The following is a 21943-nucleotide window of genomic DNA, read 5'->3' as shown; positions in this document are numbered from 1 at the left end:
ATCTGTATATTGAGCAAGCAGTAAAGGAAACAAAAGAAAAATTCGGAGTAGGAATTTTTAGGTTCGCTGATGACATTGTAATTCTGTCAGAGACAGCAAAGGACCTGGAAGAGCAGTTGAACGGAATTGACAGCGTCTTGAAAGGAGGATATAAGATGAACATCAACAAAAGCAAAACGAGGATAATGGAATGTAGTCGAATTAAATGGGGCGATGCTGCGGGAATTAGATTAGGAAATGAGAGGCTTGAAGTAGTGAATGAGTTTTACTATTTGGGGAGCAAAATAAGTGATGATGGTTGAAGTAGAGAGGATATAAAATGTAGACTCTCAATGGCAAAGAAAGCGTTTCTGAAGAAGAGAAATTTGTTAACATCGAGTGTAGATTTAAGTGTCAGGAAATAGTTTCTGAAAGTGTTTCTGTGGACTGTGGCCATGTATGGAAGTGAAATGTGGACGACGAATAGTTAGGACAAGAAGAGAATAGAAGCTTTCGAAATATGGTGCTACAGAAGAATGCTGAAGATTAGATGGTTAGATCACATAACTAATGAGGAGGTATTGAACAGAGTTAGGGAGAAGACAAATATGTGGCACACCTTGACTAGAAGAAGGGATCAGTTGGTAGGACATGTTCTGAGGCATCAAGCGATCACCAATTTAGTACTGGAGGGCAGCGTGGAGGGTGAAAATCATAGAGGGAGACCAAGAGATGAATACACTAAGCATATTCTGAAGGATTTGGGTTGCAGTAGGTACTGGGAGATGAAGAAGCTTGCATAGGGTAGAGTAGCATGGAGAGCTGAATCAAACCAGTCTCTGGACTGAAGACCACAACAACAGTGTACCTGTCGTATGGCAGGCTTCTATATCGTTTTCTTTACTGACACCTTCCTTCATTTGTTTGCTGGTTCATCCATTTCTAATCTCGTCCATTATTCCAACTCTGTTCCTCTCGTTCCTTCCACTTTTACTTCTATAATTCTTCGATGCAGACGATTCCTAAACAGTATGCATTCCGCACAAAATTTTTCTTCTCTCAGCTCATTTTCAGTAACGTTGTTATAGAAGGTGTTGGTATTATGCATTAAAAACAAACTAATAATTAAACGTTACGGTTAACGTGCGTTCAAATTAAGTTACCGAAGGGAACGACAGAACTGTACAATAAGAAGTTCTCAGGAATGAATTTTCACTCTGCAGGGGAATGTACACTGATCTGAAACTTTTTGGAGGTTAAAACAGTGTGCTGGAGAGGGATTCGTATCTGCGATCTTGGCCTATTGTCATTACGGACCAATCGGTGAAAGGTAGCGATGCAATATTCGAGTCCCGTTCGGGCATTCAGGTTTAATTTGGCTGGAAGTTTCAAGATATAAGACTCTATATTTCGGATGTGTGTTTATGCAGAAGCTATTTTCACAGCAGCTATTGTTATGTGGGATAGGTCAGGCAAATATTACAGATAATGAGACACAGATCGTGTGTGCTCCTGGTGAAAGTCTGGCGAGTTTGCGAGTGTGTTGTGGCGAAGGAGGAGATCGGTGAAAATGGTAACTGACATGCAACTCTCCTTCGTTTGAACTGTGTTTCATTATTATCACCATCAGGCAGAGACACTGACCCATAAAATAACTTAGTCTGCATTGGTATAAACGTTCAACATTGTCCCCCAGACCGATATTTATAGAATGCGTCGTCCACTTCACAGTGAAAGAGTGGCAGTTTCTAGTTTTGGTTGCACCTCCTCTTGCCACCCTAGTAGGCAGTATGGCTGGTCCCACACCATTTACCTGCCGGTCTGTGGTCAGATCAATGGTTCCTGCTGCCTACGTGTGACCTCCGAGTACTGCCTGCTGTGGCTCACCCAAGACCCCCTAGAGTCGTTCAACTCATTGAAGAGAAGACGTACAGCTTTTTGTACTGAATAAAGAAATGATCTGAGATGTGCAACACCAACTCGATCTTTGCAAGCATTAATATTCCCCATCATATAAACAGATATTTCTATCAATTGGTTCGTCGTCTTATAGATTTGATAAATTGGTGTATGAACAGTGATACATGTAGGCCGGCCTGCGTGGCCGAGAGGTTCTAGGCTCTACAGTCTCGAACGGTCGCAGGTTCGAATCCTGCCTCGGGCATGGATATGTGATGTCCTTAGGTTAGTTAGGTTTAAGTAGTTCTAAGTTCTAGGGGACTGATGACCTTAGAAGTTAAGTCCCATAGAGCACGGAGCCTTTTGAAACAAGTGATACATGAAACGTATGTCCAACGTTTGACTGATGCATTTCAAAAGTAACTGAACGAGGCCGGGAAATCAACCAGTAAATAATAAAGAGCTAGAAAATTTTGTTGATGGCATAATGAGGACTTGTTGAACAAATTTTCGACAGTAAAATTATTTCCATGCTGTATCAATTTCAATCGCTCTCTTCCTTTACGAACTACATAATGGTATTATTCATCGACCTTGACTATAAACGTCATGGCCCACAGAAAATGGTGAAGTTACAGGGTTGATTTGATGAATATCCCCCACTATCTTCGTTGTAGTGCAGTAAAGCGTAGGTTATGTGGGAGATCAGTAACCTGGAAATAACTGTTTGTGATTTTCTAGAAGAAAAATTCTACCTCCAGTGTATCAAAGAATATAGAAGCCTTCCCTTCAGATAAAACGTTGTAATGAAAACGTAATGCATAAGAAGTAAGTTTGTCACCCGACTGCCTCCTTGAAGGGAGAGGCAATGTGTGTTCAGTTACAGTTACCAACAAGGTACGTGTAGTATGAAGCACAAATAATTCCAAGACATCTCAGACAATTATACTACAGGTATCTCTGCATGATGCATGTAACTCAACATCGTTTCTCGTGAAATGTAAAAAAAAAAAAAAAAAAAAAAAAACTCTTTCTTCACTCCATGGATACGTTATACTTTCAAGAATCGTACCGAAAAGAATGCTTCAGTCATTGAACATCATATGCGCCTCGTTCATGACATTTTAGAGACGTAAAACCCTACAAAGGAAAGCGTAGATCTTACAAGAGAATCCTTCGTGTACACGAGAAAGGCACTTCACTTGCACACGGACCTGTAGGGAGATGCGCATATGTAGGGAAAAACTAGAAATGAAAGGAATCGTATTACTGCTGCAGTATTATGCAGAACTACGCGATACGCTTGGTTTTGAAATATGTTACCCAAAAACCTTTCTGAAGTGAACTATAATGCGATATTTTAGGAACTTCAACAATACAGAATGTTCAAAGTAGAATTTTTTTAGAACTTATTGGTGAGAATATATATGGAAGAGCCTGCGATGATAACAGCGTGGCTGGCATTACAATGTGGGCGTTCCTATTACACAAGAATGTGCTTACTTTTAAGGTGCACTCAACTATGAAAGACACAAACAATAAGCGTATCTAGTACAATAGTAATCCAGCTTACGACTTAAATATGCGGACGTGCTAAATTAATAGACGTGTCGCCTTATACGTCCACACAGCTGCAGACGTAACGATCGTAACCACTGTACTACACTGTCCAGTCACATTAATGTGGCCACCTGTCTAAAGCAAAACTAACCACCTTCTGCAGCGCGGAATGAGCAGGAAGAGTGTCGATGAGGTTCTGGAAGCTAAGGACTTGGATGTGGAGCTATGCTGACCTGAGTAATGTGACCGGCAGCGCTAGGTTTCTCCATGGCTTGAAAAGCTCGATCGATATGGTGCCACTGATTTTCGATTGGATTTAAAACGCGGGGAGTTTGATGGCCAGCGATGTACGGTAAACTCATCATATAGCTCTTCGAACCACGCACGTGAGCAGAGAGCTGTGTGACTCATTGCATTGTTCTGCTGGTACATATCATTGTACCGAGGAAGAGTTAACTGTATGCAAGAGTGAACGTGGTGCCTAACATCTTCATCTAGGTGATCTATATTTACAATAAAGTGCCTGGCAGAGGGTTCAATGAACCGTATTCAAGCTGTCTATCTACAGTTCCACTCTCGAACGGTGCGTGGGAAAAACGAGCACTTTTCTGTGCGAGCCTTTATTTCTCGAGGCAATAATTTCTCCCTCTCTGGAAGGGTGCTAACAGAATGGTTTCGCAATAGGCGGAGAAAACTGACTGGAATTTCATGAGATCTCGTCGCAACGAAAAACGCCTTTGTTTTAATGATTGCCACTCCAATTCATGTATCATGTCTGTGGCACTATCTCCCCTATTCCGTGATAGTACAAAACGAGATGCCCTTCTCTGAACTTTCATTGATGTCGTCAGTAAAGATAGATGCATACAGGTGTTGATATATTTTGCCGAGAATGCCACGAAATCATTAGATAGTTCGTAAGACACTCTTCTTGTTGCAGAGTTTTGCTTTGAGACGTTTCACGCAGAACAAGCCAACTGCCATCTGTCCCATAAAAAATAAAAAAATAGATTTACCTGGAAAGGCCACCTGTCAGGTACGTCCGGTTGCAGTACTGATGCGCAGATTCCAGCCTTCGTGGACGAACAAGTCAGCATAGATGCTGAACGGTCTTTGAGGAGACACTGTTGGCAGCCCCTTGGTTGATCTGCTCGGTCAGCAGCTCCGTAGTTACACGTCGAGTAGCCCGTACATATCCCCACAGCAATTGTTCACCCCTTTGACCAACGGCGGTCTGTGGTACACCACATTTGCCTTGGGGCCGGTTTTGGATAGTGTCATTTCGCCATGCACAGTATACTTTAGTTATGAACACGTTAACAGTTTACGAACTTATCTGTCTTGGAAATGATTCCACCTCTGGCTCGAAAGCCAATGATCATGGATCGAATACCCGCATTACGAAAACATCTCTTCTGTTTTCAGTGTCCCCCAACCACGCTTTATACACGCTCCATTGCTAGTGATGCCACGTTCTGAGTGTGAGTGGTTATTGCACTATTGCACGATGATGTCGAACATAGATGATGGTCACCTTAATGTGATTGGACCATGAAGCTGCACTTGCTCTCGTGCCTCCAGCTGTGAAGCTGGGCAAGCACTTGGATCAGTGACCATCCGGTCTGCCGAGTGCAGTGGCAAGCGGGTACAATCAGCCCATGTGAGGCGAACTGAGGAGCTACTTGATTGAAAAGTAACGGCTCCGGTCTCGTAAACTGTCAAATGGCCGGGAGAGCGGTGTGCTGATCAAATTCCCATACATATTGGCATCCAGTGACGCCTGTGACCTGAGGGTGACACGGCGGCCGGTCGGCACCTTTAGACCACACAAGGCCTGTTCGGAAGAAGTTTACTTTTATTTTTTGCTGCCATTACACTATTAACTGGGTGTTTTGATGAACTCTTGTACTGTGGCTCAAGATTCTGTCAGTCTAATGCATTGTTTGTTGTGCATACATTTTCAAACGGTTTCACAGCTGAAGTAACCAATAATGGAAAGAAATGAGAAGGATGCGTTTCCTTCATCCAGTGAGAGCTAGTCTGGTAAAGTGTTAACTCTGGAAGTAAGGCCTATGATATTGATCGTTGGATACAAAACATGTACATCGCACATGCAACAGAAGATGAGTTACGAAAGGCTATGGCTCAATGTGAGGCCTTTAAAGACGGAGTATCTGGCTGGTTGCCTTGTCGCTGGGCTTATGTGTCGTCTGTTGAAGGCACTGCCTGCCATCTGAGCGGCCTGATTTGAATTTATATTGCCGCTAGGGGGCTTATCAACGCCGGTGATATATCGTGTCGTCGTCTGCACCGCAGAGTAATAGCCGGCACTTACGGTGGCGCTGTCTCCGCTGAAAGCTCATTCCGCGCTCTTCTTTTTTACAGTTCCGGAGCGTAAACACCCTGTACTTTAAAGTTACAAATGCAACGTTTACGCATTTCTGCTAAATCAGATCTAGACTAGTAATCGTCTGGGCGCCTGACACTCCTGCCGCTGATAACTGAACGACTCGGTTTGTCACAGAGAACACCGATTCGTATAGCCGCTTAATGTAAAGATTTCTTATTTGCAACATAATTGTTTTATAAGGAAAGGGCCGAAGTGCACAGCGTAAGGAAAACCTTTCCAACAACAGTCGGTACCGTTGATCCTTCCGAAGCTTTTAAGATGGATAAATTGCCACCCATAGCGATGCATATCTACAAATTTTGGCGTTTCCTCTTTAATGGCACAAACGTGTGGCTCCCTACTCTACGATGATTCAAACAGTAATGTATCGACAAATGCGGAAAGAAGGCCGCAGCTCAGAAGACAAGCTGACATTCAAGGTGAATTGATGAAATCACATTAGCACTAAAATTCACCGAAATTCTGCCGTGTCTCACGATGGTAATGTTTTCACAGCCCCTGTTACTCAAATTTTACTCCTTCTGTTGTCTCTGCTGTGGAGGTCATAACTGCAACGCGCAGCGTTGAAATAACGCGCTTTTGCTTATGAGTGACCGAGAGAAACATTCGACATACACTGTCGCTCAGAATCGGCACGGAAATGCCTCGGGAGGTTGCATAAAGGATTTGAATGGAATCACTGATTTTAGCACTTGTCGCGGAGGAAAAAGACTGTTCGCAATATGACGGGAAATAGGACGAATTTCCTGACAACCTCTGACAGCTTGAAAACAGCGGAACCCATACCTGACGGAGTAAACCTTAAAGGAAAGAAGAAGAATGAAAGCAGGCAACTAAAAGTGTCTATAACGAATAGTGTTTCTGTCACGTGCATGTAAACGGTCGTAAATATAGTGGTAGTAAATACGGGGTGTTTCAAAAATGACCGGTATATTTGAAACGGCAACAAAAACTAAACGAGCAGCGATAGAGATACACCGTTTGTTGCAATATGCTTGGCACAACAGTACATTTTCAGGCGGACAAACTTTCGAAATTACAGTAGTTACAATTGTCAACAACAGACGGCGCTGCGGCCTGGGAAACTCTATAGTACGATATTTTCCACATATCCACCAAGCGTAGCAATAATATGGCGTAGTCTCTGAATGAAATTACCCGAAACCTTTGACAACGTGTCTGGCGGAATGGCTTCACATGCAGATGAGATGTACTGCTTCAGCTGTTCAATTGTTTCTGGATTCTGGCGGTACACCTGGTCTTTCAAGTGTCCCCACAGAAAGAAGTCACAGGGGTTCATGTCTGGCGAATCCACGCCGCCTCCTGTATGTTTCGGATAGCCCAACGCAATCACACGATCATCGAAATATTCATTCAGGAAATTAAAGACTTCGGCCGTGCGATGTGGCCGGGCACCATCTTGCATAAACCACGAGGTGTTCGCAGTGTCGTCTAAGGCAGTCTGTACCGCCACAAATTCACGGAGAATGTCCAGATAGCGTGATTCAATAATCGTTTCGGATCTGAAAAATGGGCCAATGATTCCTTTGGAAGAAATGGCGGCCCAGACCAGTACTTTTTGAGGATGCAGGGACAATGGGACTGCAACATGGGGCTTTTCGGTTCCCCATATACGCCAGTTCTGTTTATTGACGAAGCCGTCCAGGTAAAAATAAGCTTCGTCAGTAAACCAAATGCATATCGCCACATGCATATCGCCGTCATCAATCCTGTGCACTATATCGTTAGCGAATGTGTCTCGTGCAGCAATGGTAGCGGCGCTGAGGGGTTGCCGCGTTTCAATTTTGTGTGGATAGAGGTGTAAACTCTGGCTCATGCGACGATACGTGGACGTTTGCGTCATTTGGACCGCAGCTGCAACACGGCGAACGGAAACCCGAGGCCGCTGTTGGATCACCTGCTACACCAGCTGCGCGTTGCCCTCTGTGGTTGCCGTACGCGGTCGCCCTACCTTTCCAGCACGTTCATCCGTCATGTTCCCAGTCCGTTGAAATTTTTCAAACAGATCCTTTATTGTATCGCTTTTCGGTCTTTTGGTTACATTAAACCTCCGTTGAAAACTTCGTCTTGTTGCAGCAACACTGTGTTCTAGGCGGTGGAATTCCAACACAATAAAAATCCTCTGTTCTAAGGAATAAACCATGTTGTCCACAACACACTTGCACGTTGTGAACAGCACACGCTTACAGCAGAAAGACGACGTACAGAATGGCGCACCCACAGATTGTGTTGTCTTCTATATCTTTCACATCACTTGCAGCGCCATCTGTTGTTGAAAATTGTAACTACTGTAATTTCGAAAGTTTGTCCGTCTGAAAATGTACTGTTGTCCCAAGCATAATGCAACTAACAGTGTATTTCTATCGCTTCTCGTTTAGTTTTTATTGCCGTTTCAAATATACCGGTCATTTTGGAAACACCCTGTAGGTGCTAAAGGACAGGGAATGGAGACGAGTCTAGCGCACTGTCAGTGACAAAAGGTTTCAAACCCGACAGGAATTACTCGTCTTAGTGAAGGCAAGTCCATCTCAAGCAGCTTGCCAAACATTTGGATTTCTGACGCCCTTCCAAGTGGCATTTTATGACTTCAGAAATCGTCGGTGTTTGCATGTAGAATACTTTTATTAAATTTCTCCAAATATGCAAACCAGAGGTGCGAAAACTCTTGAATGTGCGGGGCAATTTGTCTTTTCAAGCGACAGACCAAACTATCTCCTAATGGTCTTTTAAGAGAGTCGTAACGTAATGATCTGCATGGAATGGACCAAACATACATCATTTTAGAATTGCCGAACTCCCTTGATTCTTGCAAAGCCTGCACCGCACGGTGACAGATCTAGGCCGTTGAGTACCCGCGTCATTCACCATTTCACTACAACTTTCTTTAAATAACTGCAGTACATTGCTTCATATGAATTATAGTTACACTTGTTATTATCAAGTCCTTTTCATATTAAAAGAGTAAACGTACATGTAATCATTGTGACTTGGATGGGCAACCTTCTCTCGAATAATTTAGAAAATATTTCTTTTATAAATAGATCGTACTAATGATGCTATCGTAAAGAGTTCTAATTTCTTGTCATATTTCGAATAATACAAAATTTCTGATACAGGCTGTACGCTGTAACAAATATTTTTATAAATACGTGCGATATGGATCTACAGTGTGTTTCTTGTTTTTTTTATATATTTCTGTTAATTTCTGTTTTATGAAAATAAAAATATTAATAATATTTTAATTAGTCATCTGCTAGTGGATCCTTCTTCCTGGCTTTAACATAATTACTGAACTCATTTTGGTATCTAAACATGCCATTGTTATTTTACGTAAACATATTACCTTTTACTTCTTAAATACCTTTTTTAAATACTGTAGAACACAAATTTAAGTAATAAATAGGGCGCTAGTTACTACAAGGACGTAGCCAAAGTGGGGGACGCTTTGAGTGGGGGGGGGGGGGGGTGTCCAGGGGCGCCTTTACGCCGCTCTTCCCATCCCCTCCTCCGCCTCCCCCTCCCCACGCCAGTAACGTAAACGAAAACGGGGTATCTATCCCTCTTTTATCCATCCATTCAACTCCAATTATTGGCCTTTATGTATCTCAATTTTTGCTTTGATAATCAGTTCAATTCTTGCTTGCAGCTTAAATATAATGTGTTATTGTTTATTTTTCGTTTTATGAAATGCATGTTAGCAATCAGCTGTCAATTTGCCCCATTAGTCATCTACAGGTTTCGGTTATTAATCATCATCCAGGATGTAGGGTACAACAGAGTAGTTACAAGCATCCCTTATTCCTTTGAAGCTGAACAATATGAGATGTTTTTAACTAACCTGTTGTAACTAATTGGTCAAATAAGCAGCTGATGGTTAAAAAGCATTTTATAAAATACTTCACGGCTGTTGAACCTCACCTTATGGAAACATATTGCTTTTGTGTTCTTGTTGTTGTAAGAGTTGCTACACTGACGTGACAAAAGTAATGGGATACCTCCTAGCTTCGTGTCGGTCCCTCTTTTCCCCGCGTAGCACAGCAACTCGACGTGGTACGAACTGAACAAGTCACTAAAAGACCCCTGCAGAAATATTGATCCATTATGCCTCAATAGATGTCCATAATTGCACATGTGTTGTCCGTGGAGCATTTTGTGCACGAACTGCCCTGTCTATTATGTCCCATAAATGTTCTATGGGATTCATGTCGGCGATCTGGGTGGCCAAATCATTCGCTCGAATTGCCCAGGATGTTTTTCAAACCTATCGATAACGAATGTGACCTGGGAGCAACGCCATCCATAAAAATTCCATCGTTGTGTCGTAACATGAAGTCCATGATCGGCTGCAATGGTCTAGAAGTAGCCGACCATACCAGAGGATCCAGTCCATTCCACGTAAACCGAGCGAGGTGGCGCAGTGGTTAGACACTGGACTCGCATTCGGGAGGGCGACGGTTCAATCCCGCGTCCGGCCATCCTGATTTAGGTTTTCCGTGATTTCCCTAAATCGCTCCTGGCAAATGCCTGGATGGTTCGTTTGAAAGGGCACAGCCCACTTCCTTCCCCATCCTTCCCTAATCCGATGAGACCGATGACCTCGCTGTCTGGTCTCCTTCCCCAAACAACCCAACCCAACCCAACCCATTCCACGTAAACACAGCCCATACCATTGTGGAGTCACCACGATCTCGCACAGTGCCTTGTCGACAAGTTGTGTGCACGGCTTGTTGGGGTCTGCGCTACACTCTAAACCTGGTATCATCTCTTACCAAGTGAAATCTGGACTCCTGTGACCAGGTCACATTTCTTCTGTGATCTAGAGTCCAACCGATACGCTCATTAGCCCAGAAGAGACGCTGCAAGCGATGTCGTGCTGTTAGCATGGGCACTCGTGACGATCGTCTGCTGACATAGCCTATCAACGCACTGTCTGAAACCCCTGGTTAAATACGCAGGCCAGAACAGGTGGTTGGAACTGTGAAAAGGGGCCAGAAATGATAGGCTGTCAGTTACACTCGAACACATGTAACATTATTTAATTGCCCAAACATTACAGCGCAAATTTAGGAGCTCAACTATGGATTGAATATGTCACACAATCTTATTGCTTAAGGGCACAACCTCTTTAATTTTTAAAACGGCTGAAGGCCCATGATTTGAAACACAAGCACAACAAATTTTGAAAAGGCAGAAAGCGCAAGGTTTTATAGTTAAATAATACTTCAAATGAGGCTGATGGCCCATGATTTAAAAACATAACTACAATAAATTTTCAAAGGCAGAATGCCCAAAGCTATATCTTTAAATAATTTTAAAAGGAAGGCTGAAGGCCCAAACAATCTAAGACATAACGATTAGGAGTTTTACCTGTGAAGCGGCTGAAGGTCATGTAATCTAAGATTTAACGAGTAAGGAATTTTAATTGTAAGACAGCTGAAAGCCCGTGACTGAAAAACACAACTAAAATGAATTTTCAAAAGGCAGAAGCCCCAAAGCTTTACTCAAAAAAATATTTTAAATGAGGCTGAAGGCCCAAACAATGCGAGACATAACAAGTCAGAAATTTTCCATTTTAAAACGGCTGAAGGCCCATTATGTAAAACCAAACTAAAACATTCAATACATCGGCTATGAGCCATTAAAATACACAATCAAACACCAATAAGAAAAGGCAGTACAGCCAGCGGCGCTCAGAAGTTTCCGGGGGTCGGTCTGCACTTGTAATATTGACGTTCTCTTAGCGGAGGGAGACAGGTAGTCGGCCTAACTATATACGATCCGCCAGCAACCCAACCAAGAGACAGTCAACGGACCCACCGACAAGACGACTTGCTTCCCACCCGACCAGTACACAAGGAACTCCAAAGCCGAAACGTGAAAGACGTAGCCGCTCTCAACCAAGTATGCATAAGCTGTCAAAACTACACACACGTGTTGGACAGTGACAACACGGTGAGGAAATGGCACTGCCTGAATTTTACGTCAGTGGCCAGGGCAGGTAACTGGAATTCTAACGGCCACAAGGTAGAAGATTCTGCTGATGCACTTGGACTTCAAATAACCAAAATAAAGTTAAACTCCACAGTATGGTGACCAACTTTCGCCAACTCGAACACTCGCTGTTGCTCACGGGAATACCGCCAACAGCCACCCATGAAAACCAGTGGTACAATGTGAACAGACTGGCTTCGGTAATGAAATCACCTAAATATCTTCAACATTACGCGACCCTGTCAGCAACTATGCAAACATTAATCTTAATAATTAACAGCCTCAGTTGCACCGTTTGCCTATAATTTACCTAGTTCCAGTACAGCACTCGTGGCTGACGCATCGCTGTGGCGAAGTGGGGACAAGGCAGTTCTAGATACGTTTTACACTCTGACGATAATTTATGGATTTGTAGTTTTAGCTTGACGATGTCCACTATGGACAAACGGTAGTTTTTGTTATTCTGAAGACGGTTGGGTTAACCTAGGTAAATTCTAGGAAAACAGTGCAACTGAGGCTGTTAATTACTAAAATTATATCGCCACTCAACATTGCTGTCCTGTGTCGGTGAGCCACGAACCTCGTAGCAATCGGAACAGCTCGCACACATTCCGACACTGCATAGACACTCCCAGTGAGTACGGCCCACTGCGCCACGCGGAGATTTCCTCTAATCCACACCAATCGACAGACTACCGCACACCGGCTAGCCAGAAACTATAAGCACCAAACCAAAGATAGTACCAGGTGCGAAAATCGATACACACCTCTGTTGCCACACGTAGGAAGAGGAAGAACCCCGGCATAACTGAAATAACCGCGGGACACCAACCGCAGGCTAACAGTCAAGGTTTAAATCGACGCATAAGCCGGGGCGAGCACGGCTCACTCTCCTAGCGGATACGTTAGTCGTACATCCCACACTGATTTCTGCGCATAACTTACGCATTGTTAATTGTTTGTTAGCACTGATAATTCTACTCAAACGCAACAGCTCTCGGACCTTAAGTGAAGACCAACCCATTCGCTCGAATTATCCATGATGTTTTCCAAATCAATCGCTAGAAAATGTCCCCGGTGACGCGGCACTGTCCGTATTGAGAGATAATGTCTGAAATTTGGTACTCTCGGCACGCTCTTGAGACTGTGGATCTCGGAATACTGAATTCCCTAACTGTTTCGCAAATGGAATGTCACATGTGTCCAGCTCTAGTTACCGTTCCATGTTCAAAATGTGTTAATTCCTATCTAGAAGCCATCGGAAATCCCTGCACACGAATCACCTGAATAGAAATGAGGGCCCCACCAATGCACTGCCATTTTGTGTCTTGTGTACGCGATATTACCGCCATCTGTATACGTGCATACCGATATTCCATGACTTTTTGTCACCTCACTGTAATTATGGATAAGTTTGTAACAAGAAAGAAGATCACTGATTTTGTTTCGTCCGTTAGTATCCGATATTATTGTGTATAAAAGGTACAAAACGGAAGTGCATTGCCGGGGCTGTCATTTATACTCATGAGATTCATGTGCAAGGGTTTTCTGCCAGAAAGGAATTAACAGACTTTGAATGAGCTACACACATGGGGCATTCCAATTGGGAAATATTTAGGTAATTCAATATTCCAAGACCTACAGTGTCAAACGTGTGCCGAGAATATCAAATTACAGTCATTACCTCTCACCACGGATAACGCCATATCACCGGGTTACTGTTGTTCGTAATTTGTTTGAGAAACATTCTGGACAAGGTCAGTGAATAGTTTGACCTCTACTTAAGGACTGAGAGCTGTGGCGTCTGTGCAAAATTTTCGGTGCTAACAGACAACCAACAGTGCGTGAATTACTCGCAGAAATCAATGTGGGACGTACGACGAAGGTATCCCTCAGGACAGTGTGGTGAGATCTGACGTTAATGGGCTTTGTTAGCGGTCGGCCGTGACAGGCAGTAAGTAAAAAATACGCACTACTGTAATAGCCCAATTACCTGTCTAATGCAGTTTAATGTTAGCAGTGGAGACGTTATTTGGAGGCTAGGAAGACCTTGGGGTTGTAATATTTCAATATTTCACAAGGCAGAAGGGTGTTAAATATCTTCGTAAATAACATGAAATTAAAATCAGTGGATCAAAATGCGCTTGGATTTATGGGTATCACCCAAACATAGCGTTGATCAACAAAAATCCAAACGGTGATGGTTACATTTCTTTAAAAAAAAATCGTTCAATAATATATCATTACTAGCTAAAATGGCAAAATATCGGTCAGTCCTGTCACCGGGGAGGCAATCAGTTACGAGAACGAGTTCTGGTAAGGAACATCGGGGAGGGGTTTGTGGAGAACAGAAGGTTGTGATGACTGCACATTCTGTAGCCCGTCCGTTTGTAAGAGATTTTTTGGGTGGGACGCTTGAATTCGTCCGAGCCAACTGCACCGTGCATCCCTCCTTCCCCCTTTCGTCCAAAATCTATTCACGTTTTTGTAATACTCTAATACCTGAAAACAGGAATACCATGCACAATTAAGTCTTAAAATATGCATGCACTCTGCGATATCAGATGACGACAAATGCCCAACTAACGGAAAACGTGCAGCGTCAGATTCAATCTTTTTGTGACGCATTCAATTTTATTATAAAGCTTTATACAACAAGAGGGTGGAGGAGCGGATAGAGGTTCAGGGCACTCTCTTGTCCTAGGGGTGGCAAATTGCCCCTACAGGCGGAAGAATCAGCAATGATAAAAGGCATGAGGATGCAGAAGGCAATGGAAACCACTACATTAAAGACACGTAACGTGTATCCACAGGACATGTGGCCTGTAGTTGAAGAAGTGTCATGATGATCTCTCCATTGGCAAAAGATTCCGGAATAGTCCCCCATTCGGATCTCCGGGAGGGGCCTGCCAAGGGGGAGGTTACCATGAGAAAGAGATTGAATAATCAACGAAAGGATAATGTTCTACGAGACTGGGGGTGGAATGACAGAAGCTTGAACGTGGTAGGGAAACTAGAAAATCTGAAAAGGGAAATGCAAACGCTCGATCTAGATATAGTAGGAGTCAGTGAAGTGAAGTGGAAGGAAGATAAGGATTTCTGGTCAGATGAGTATCGGGTAATATAAACAGCAGCAGAAAATGGTATAACAGGTGTAGGATTCGTTATGAATAGGGAGGTAGGGCAGAGGGTGTGTTACTGTGAACAGTTCAGTGACCGGGTTGTTCTAATAAGAATCGACAGCAGACCAACACCGACAACGATAGTTCAGGTACACATGCCGACGTTGCAAGCTGAAGATGAACAGGCAGAGAAAGTGTATGAGGATATTGAAAGGGCAATGCAGTATGTAAAGGGGGACGAAAATCTAATAGTCATGGGCGACTGGAATGCAGTTGTAGGGGAAGGAGTAGAAGAAAAGGTTACAGGAGAATATGGGCTTGGGACAAGGAATGAAAGAGGAGAAAGGCTAATTTAGTTCTGTAACAAGTTTCAGCTAGTAATAGCGAATATCCTCTTCAAGAATCACAAGAGGAAGAGGTATACTTGGAAAAGGCCGGGAGATACGGGAAGATTTCAATTAGATTACATCATGGTCAGACAGAGATTCCGAAGTCAGATACTAGATTGTAAGGCGTACCCAGGGGCAGATATAGACTCAGATCACAATATAGTAGTGATGAAGAGTAGGTTGAAGTTCAAGACATTAGTCAGGAAGAATCAATACGCAAAGAAGTGGGATACGGAAGTTCTAAGGAATGACGAGATACGTTTGAAGTTCTCTAACGCTATAGATACAGCAATAAGGAATAGCGCAGTAGGCAGCACAATTTTAAGAGGAATGGACATCTCTAAAGAGGTCCATCACAGAAGTTGGGAAGGAAAACATAGGTACAAAGAAGGTAGCTGCGTCTGTCGGAAGGACAGACTCAGCATACAGGAAAGTCAAAACAACCTTTGGTGACATTAAAAGCAACGGTGGTAACATTAAGAGCGCAACGGGAATTCCACTGTTAAATGCAGAGGAGAGAGCAGATAGGTGGAAAGAATACATTGAAATCCTCTATGAGGGTGAAGATTTGTCTGATATGATAGAAGAAGAAACAGGAGTCGATTTAGAAGAGATTGGGGATCCAGTATTAGAACCGGAATTTAAAAGAGCTTTGGAGGACTTACGGTCAAATAAGGCAGAAGGGATAGATAACATTCCATCAGAATTTCTAAAATCATTAGGGGAAGTGGCAACAAAACGACTATTCACGTTGGTGTGTAGAATCTATGATTCTGGCGACATACCATATGACTTTCGTAAAAGCATCATCCACACAATTCCGAAGACGGCAAGAGTTTACAAGTGCGAGAATTATCGCACAATCAGCTTAACAGCTCAGGCATCGAAGTTGCTTACAAGAATAATATACAGAAGAATGGAAAAGAAAATTGAGAATGCGCTAGGTGACGAGCAGTTTGGCTTTAGGAAAAGTAAAGGCACGAGAGAGGCAATTCTGACGTTACACCTAATAATGGAAGCAAGGCTAAAGAAAAATCAAGACACGTTCATAGGATTTGTCGACCTGCAAAAAGCGTTCGACAATATAAAATGGTGCAAGCTGTGCGAGATACTGAAAAAAGTTGGGGTAAGCTATAGGGAGAGACGGGTCATATACAAAATGTGCAACAACCAAGAGGGAATAATAAGAGTGGACGATGAAGAACGAAGTGCTCGTATTAAGAAGGGTGTAAGACAAGGCTGTAGCCTTGCGCCCCTACTCTTCAATCTGTACATCGAGGAAGCAATGATGGAAATAAAAGAAAGGTTCAGGAGCGGAATTAAAATACAAGGTGAAAGGATATCAATGATACGATTCGCTGATGACATTGCTATCCCTGTGAAAGTGAAGAAGAATTAAATGATCTGCTGAACGGAATGAACAGTCTAATGAGTACACAGTATGGTTTGAGAGTAAATCGGGGAAATACGAAGGTAATGAGAAGTAGTAGAAATGAGAACAGCGAGAAACTTAACATCATAATTGATGTTCACGAAGTCAATGAAGTTAAAGAATTCTGCTACCTAGGCAGTAAAATAACCAATGACGGACGGAGCAAGGAGGACATCAAAAGCAGACTCGCTATGGCGAAAAAAGGCATTTCTGGCCAAGAGAAGTCTACTAATACCAAATACCGGCCTTAATTTGAGGAAGAAATTTCTGAGAATGTACGTCTGGAGTACAGCATTGTATGGTAGTGAAACAAGGACTGTGGGTAAACCGGAACAGAAGAGAATCGAAGCATTTGAGATGTGGTGCTATAGACGAATGTTGAAAATTAGGTGGACTGATAAGGTAAGGAATGAGGAGGTTCTACGTAGAATCCGACAGGAAAGGAATATTTGGAAAACACTGATAAGGAGAAGGGAAAGGATGATAGGACATCTGCTAAGACATGAGGGAATGACTTCCATGGTACGAATTCTCCACTGACGTGTTGAGCGTGATGAGGGGCTGGATTCGGGAGGCGAGATGCTTTGATTCCGTCTGCCGGTAACCTTCAAGGTGTTTTTGTGTGTGATTTCTCATTTTCAATTAATGCAATTGCCTGGGTTACTACACGCCACAAGCAGTTGTTTCCGAACACATGTCTTTCCTGACTGATTCCTATTTCCTTAAAGATGAAGCCCCTCTCCGTAAATTAAATGTGTTGTATCTAAGGCGAATCGGGCATATCTTCTTCGGGGTCACTCGTGACTAAAGGCCCACATTCTCGTCATTTAGGCTCACAAATTTGTACGTCGGAACTTCCCTTAATATAGAAAATGAACTTTCTTACATTTGCAAGAAGAGACAGATGCATACTTAAATGAGAGTGTTATCCAGATCCTGTGTATTTTCACCACCAAAAATAGTTCTTGCTTCTTTGTAGATGTAGAAATGTTTATTCCAAAAACCCTCTCGATAACAACCACGAAGTCACAGAACATTTGCGCTCGTCCATTCCTGATCACTTCCTGATCTCAAACCAAGATTGAAACACGGAGACTGTAAAATGGTCTTGGAAGGGAGATTGGAGCATGACTGCTTCTTAGCCGTTTCCCAAAGTACAGCGGGATTATATCTCCACTTGGTGAAAACTTCGAGATCATTGTCGAATGAAATGGTTCATCGTTCTTTACGGAAATTTTCTGAGTAAACGAAACACATGCATCCTTATTTGGTACACTTTAACAAATCGGACTTACCTGTGACAGTTTATTGTCGTTGATTATTATAGACGCCACGCAGAGGTTAGCTGCGTGGAAATGCCAGCCATAAGGTCACATTAACTGTCTGCTATCTTTAATATGAAGTAGTACCATGTGCTACTACACTCCTGGAAATGGAAAAAAGAACACAGTGTCACCGGTGTGTCAGACCCACCATACTTGCTCCGGACACTGCGAGAGGGCTGTACAAGCAATGATCACACGCACGACACAGCGGACACACCAGGAACCCCGATGTTGGCCGTCGAATGGCGCTAGCTGCGCAGCATTTGTGCACCGCTGCCGTCAGTGTCAGCCAGTTTGCCGTGGCATACGGAGCTCCATCGCAGTCTTTAACACTGGTAGCATGCCGTGACAGCGTGGACGTGAACCGTATGTAAAGTTGACGGACTTTGAGCGAGGGCGTATAGTGGGCATGCGGGAGGCCGGGTGGACGTACCGCCGTTTTGCTCAACAAGTGGGGCATGAGGTCTCAACAGTACATCGATGTTGTCGCCGGTGGTCGGCGGAAGGTGCACGTGCCCGTCGACCTGGGACCGGACCGCAGCGACGCACGGATGCACGCCAAGACCGTAGGATCCTACGCAGTGCCGTAGGGGACCGCACCGCCACTTCCCAGCAAATTAGGGACACTGTTGCTCCTGGGGTATCGGCGAGGACCATTCGCAACCGTCTCCATGAAGCTGGGCTACGGTCCCGCACACCGTTAGGCCGTCTTCCGCTCACGCCCCAACATCGTGCAGCCCGCCTCCAGTGGTGTCGCGACAGGCGTGAATGGAGGGACGAATGGACACGTCTCGTCTTCAGCGATGAGAGTCGCTTCTGCCTTGGTGCTAATGATGGTCGTATGCGTGTTTGGCGCCGTGCAGGTGAGCGCCACAATCAGGACTGCATACGACCGAGGCACACAGCGCCAACACCCGGCATCATGGTGTGGGGAGCGATCTCCTACACTGGCCGTACACCTCTGGTCACACTGAATAGTGCACGGTACATCCAAACCGTCATCGAACCCATCGTTCTACCATTCCTAGAACGGCAAGGGAACTTGCTGTTCCAACAGGACAATGGACGTCCGCATGTATCCCGTGCCACCCAACGTGCTCTAGAAGGTGTAACTACCCTGGCCAGCAAGATCTCCGGATCTGTCTCCCATTGAGCATGTTTGGGACTGGATGAAGCGTCGTCTCACGCGGTCTGCACGTCCAGCACGAACGCTGGTCCAACTGAGGCGCCAGGTGGAAATGGCATGGCAAGCCGTTCCACAGGACTACATCCAGCATCTCTACGATCGTCTCCATGGGAGAATAGAAGCGTGCATTGCTGCGAAAGGTGGATATACACTGTACTAGTGCCGACATTGTGCATGCTCTGTTGCCTGTGTCTATGTGCCTGTGGTTCTGTCAGTGTGATCATGTATCTGACCCCAGGAATGTGTCAATAAAGTTTCCCCTTCCTGGGATAATGAATTCACGGTGTTCTTATTTCAATTTCCAGGAGTGTATATCTACGATGATTCATCATGACTTGGATATAATTGGCACGTGAATGTGATGTATTTGTGATGTATTTGTATGTACAATGTATTGTATACATTTGTGATGTAATTGTGATCTGGTTTTAATATAATTTTGATGCTTGATTCTCACTGTATTTTTGTATTCAGACGCACTCTCGACACTCACGCAGGAGCTAAAAGCGATCTGCAATAAACAGATTAAAAATTTACGATTGATGCTCCAGTAACTCGTATGCGGGACCTCATGAATACTGTCGTGGAGCAGGCTGATCCTGATGGAAACAAACGTGGCGTTATTATCATTTAATCACTGTTGATTGAAGTTAGGAGGGTACGATAGACTAAGAAGCAGTGATTGATTTATTAATTCTTTGGAGATGAGAGTTGTGACACGGGACAGACAAAATCATGCAGCTTCTAATAACGAGTTGCTTTCGAAGTCATTCATCCTGGGACGACATGTCCGATACTCGCGTTGGCGTCTCATATTATTCGCGTACACAGCCGAACTAATATTGTGTCACCATTTAAACAAAGAATCTTAACGACCCCTACGTACACCGAACGACAACGACTTCTGCACTGCTTACCCTAAAGGAGAAGCGTCATATCTGATTGTGGTAAAGAGCGACGTGTAGCCGTGAGTTATTGCAGTTCAGAAAGGCTGTATTTATTCAACAAAAGACTACCGCGTATAATGGAAAACTCACAGCTGGCCCGATTTTATATTACCTTATTATTATTGTAGGCGCTCGCGTTAGTAATTGCGGGCAGGTGATCATTACAACTAAGAGTGACATATAAAAACAGGCTACTTAACATTCAAAATACAGACAGACGAATATTATGATGAATATTATTTAGTACATTAAGTAAATGTAGTATTTTATCTGACAGCAACAGACATGGTAACATCTTGCCTCCCTAAGAGCACAGAAGTTCAGTTTCATTCCATCCCTAATAGTCACGCCTCAGTCCATAAAATAAAAGATTGAGACTGCAGCCGTGATACGAAGTTGTTCTCACTAGAAATCAAATATCTTTATACAAACGTTCCCGTACAAGAACCGCTTAGCATCATAGAAAAAAACTTACGTCACTTCAAAAACGAACTTTCAGACGAACAAATCACTGACTTTATGATTCTAGTCACAGTCGTAATCAAATACAGCTATTTTTAATTATCGAACAACTGTATCAGCAATCCGACGGTCTCGCTATGGGAAATCCGGTAGCTGGTATCCTTGCTCACATTTTCATTAATTCTCTAAAAGAAACGTTTTTAACTGCTTCTCAGCTATAGCAATAAGCATTCTCTCCTATTTTAGACATGTTGATGATCATCTACATGTAGTCATCTACAAAGAACCTGCTGATGGCATTGACATTATTTTCAATCTCGGTAATGAACTCACTAGAAAATTTCCTTCACCAGTGAACTCGAAAACGAGGCCTGTCAACAGAACTTTCTTGACTTGACGCTTACACTAGAAGAAAATAAAAACTCATTTAATGTTTTTCGTAAGGAAACATACTCTGATCAGATCCTACCTGCGTCTTCCATGCATCTAACATAAAAACGCTCTGCTATTTGTAGAGCTACACTAGTGGCCATTAAAATTGCTACACCACGAAGATGACGTGCAACAGACGCGAAATTTAACCGACAGGAAGAACATGCTGTAGTTTTTCATAGCGGCTTGCCTTCCACGTATTCTACTTCAAAAATTTTGTGACTAAAGCCTTATCGCTTGATAATTATTTTATACGTGACATGAAAGTACTGTTTCTTTCTTATACTGTTAGTCATTTTCCGCCTTTAAACCGTAATTGTTGTTCTTATGTAGACAAAAAGTTACTATGTCTGCTGGTGTCAAATAAAACATTGTCTTTAGCTTCATGTACTAAATAATGTTCATCATAATATTCATAATGTTCATCTGTCCATATTTTGAATTTTAAGTGGCCTATTTGTATTTGCAGCTACTACATGACACCCTTAGTGTAATGTACATCTGCCCCCAGTTGCTAATGCGGGCCCTTTCAGTCTGTTTCTACCTTTGGATTGACATGTGTGAGCATCCCATAATCACTTGCCACCCGTGTATTCTTTTTAAAAAATCTGTGGCTCAAGCTTTATTGCGTTATATTTATTTTATACGTTACATGTAAATACTGTTTCCTTCTTGTATTGTTAGTCAGTACTTACACTTATATGAAACATTTACCCATTGCTTTTGTACTTATGTTATAGACCACTGTGAATGTTTTGCTTCTGATGAAGGCACACATAGTAGTACCG

This window comes from Schistocerca gregaria, chromosome 3, assembly GCF_023897955.1.
Source record: "Schistocerca gregaria isolate iqSchGreg1 chromosome 3, iqSchGreg1.2, whole genome shotgun sequence".
In the NCBI taxonomy this organism is placed as follows: Eukaryota; Metazoa; Arthropoda; class Insecta; order Orthoptera; family Acrididae; genus Schistocerca; species Schistocerca gregaria.
This window is presented reverse-complemented; position numbering follows the sequence as displayed.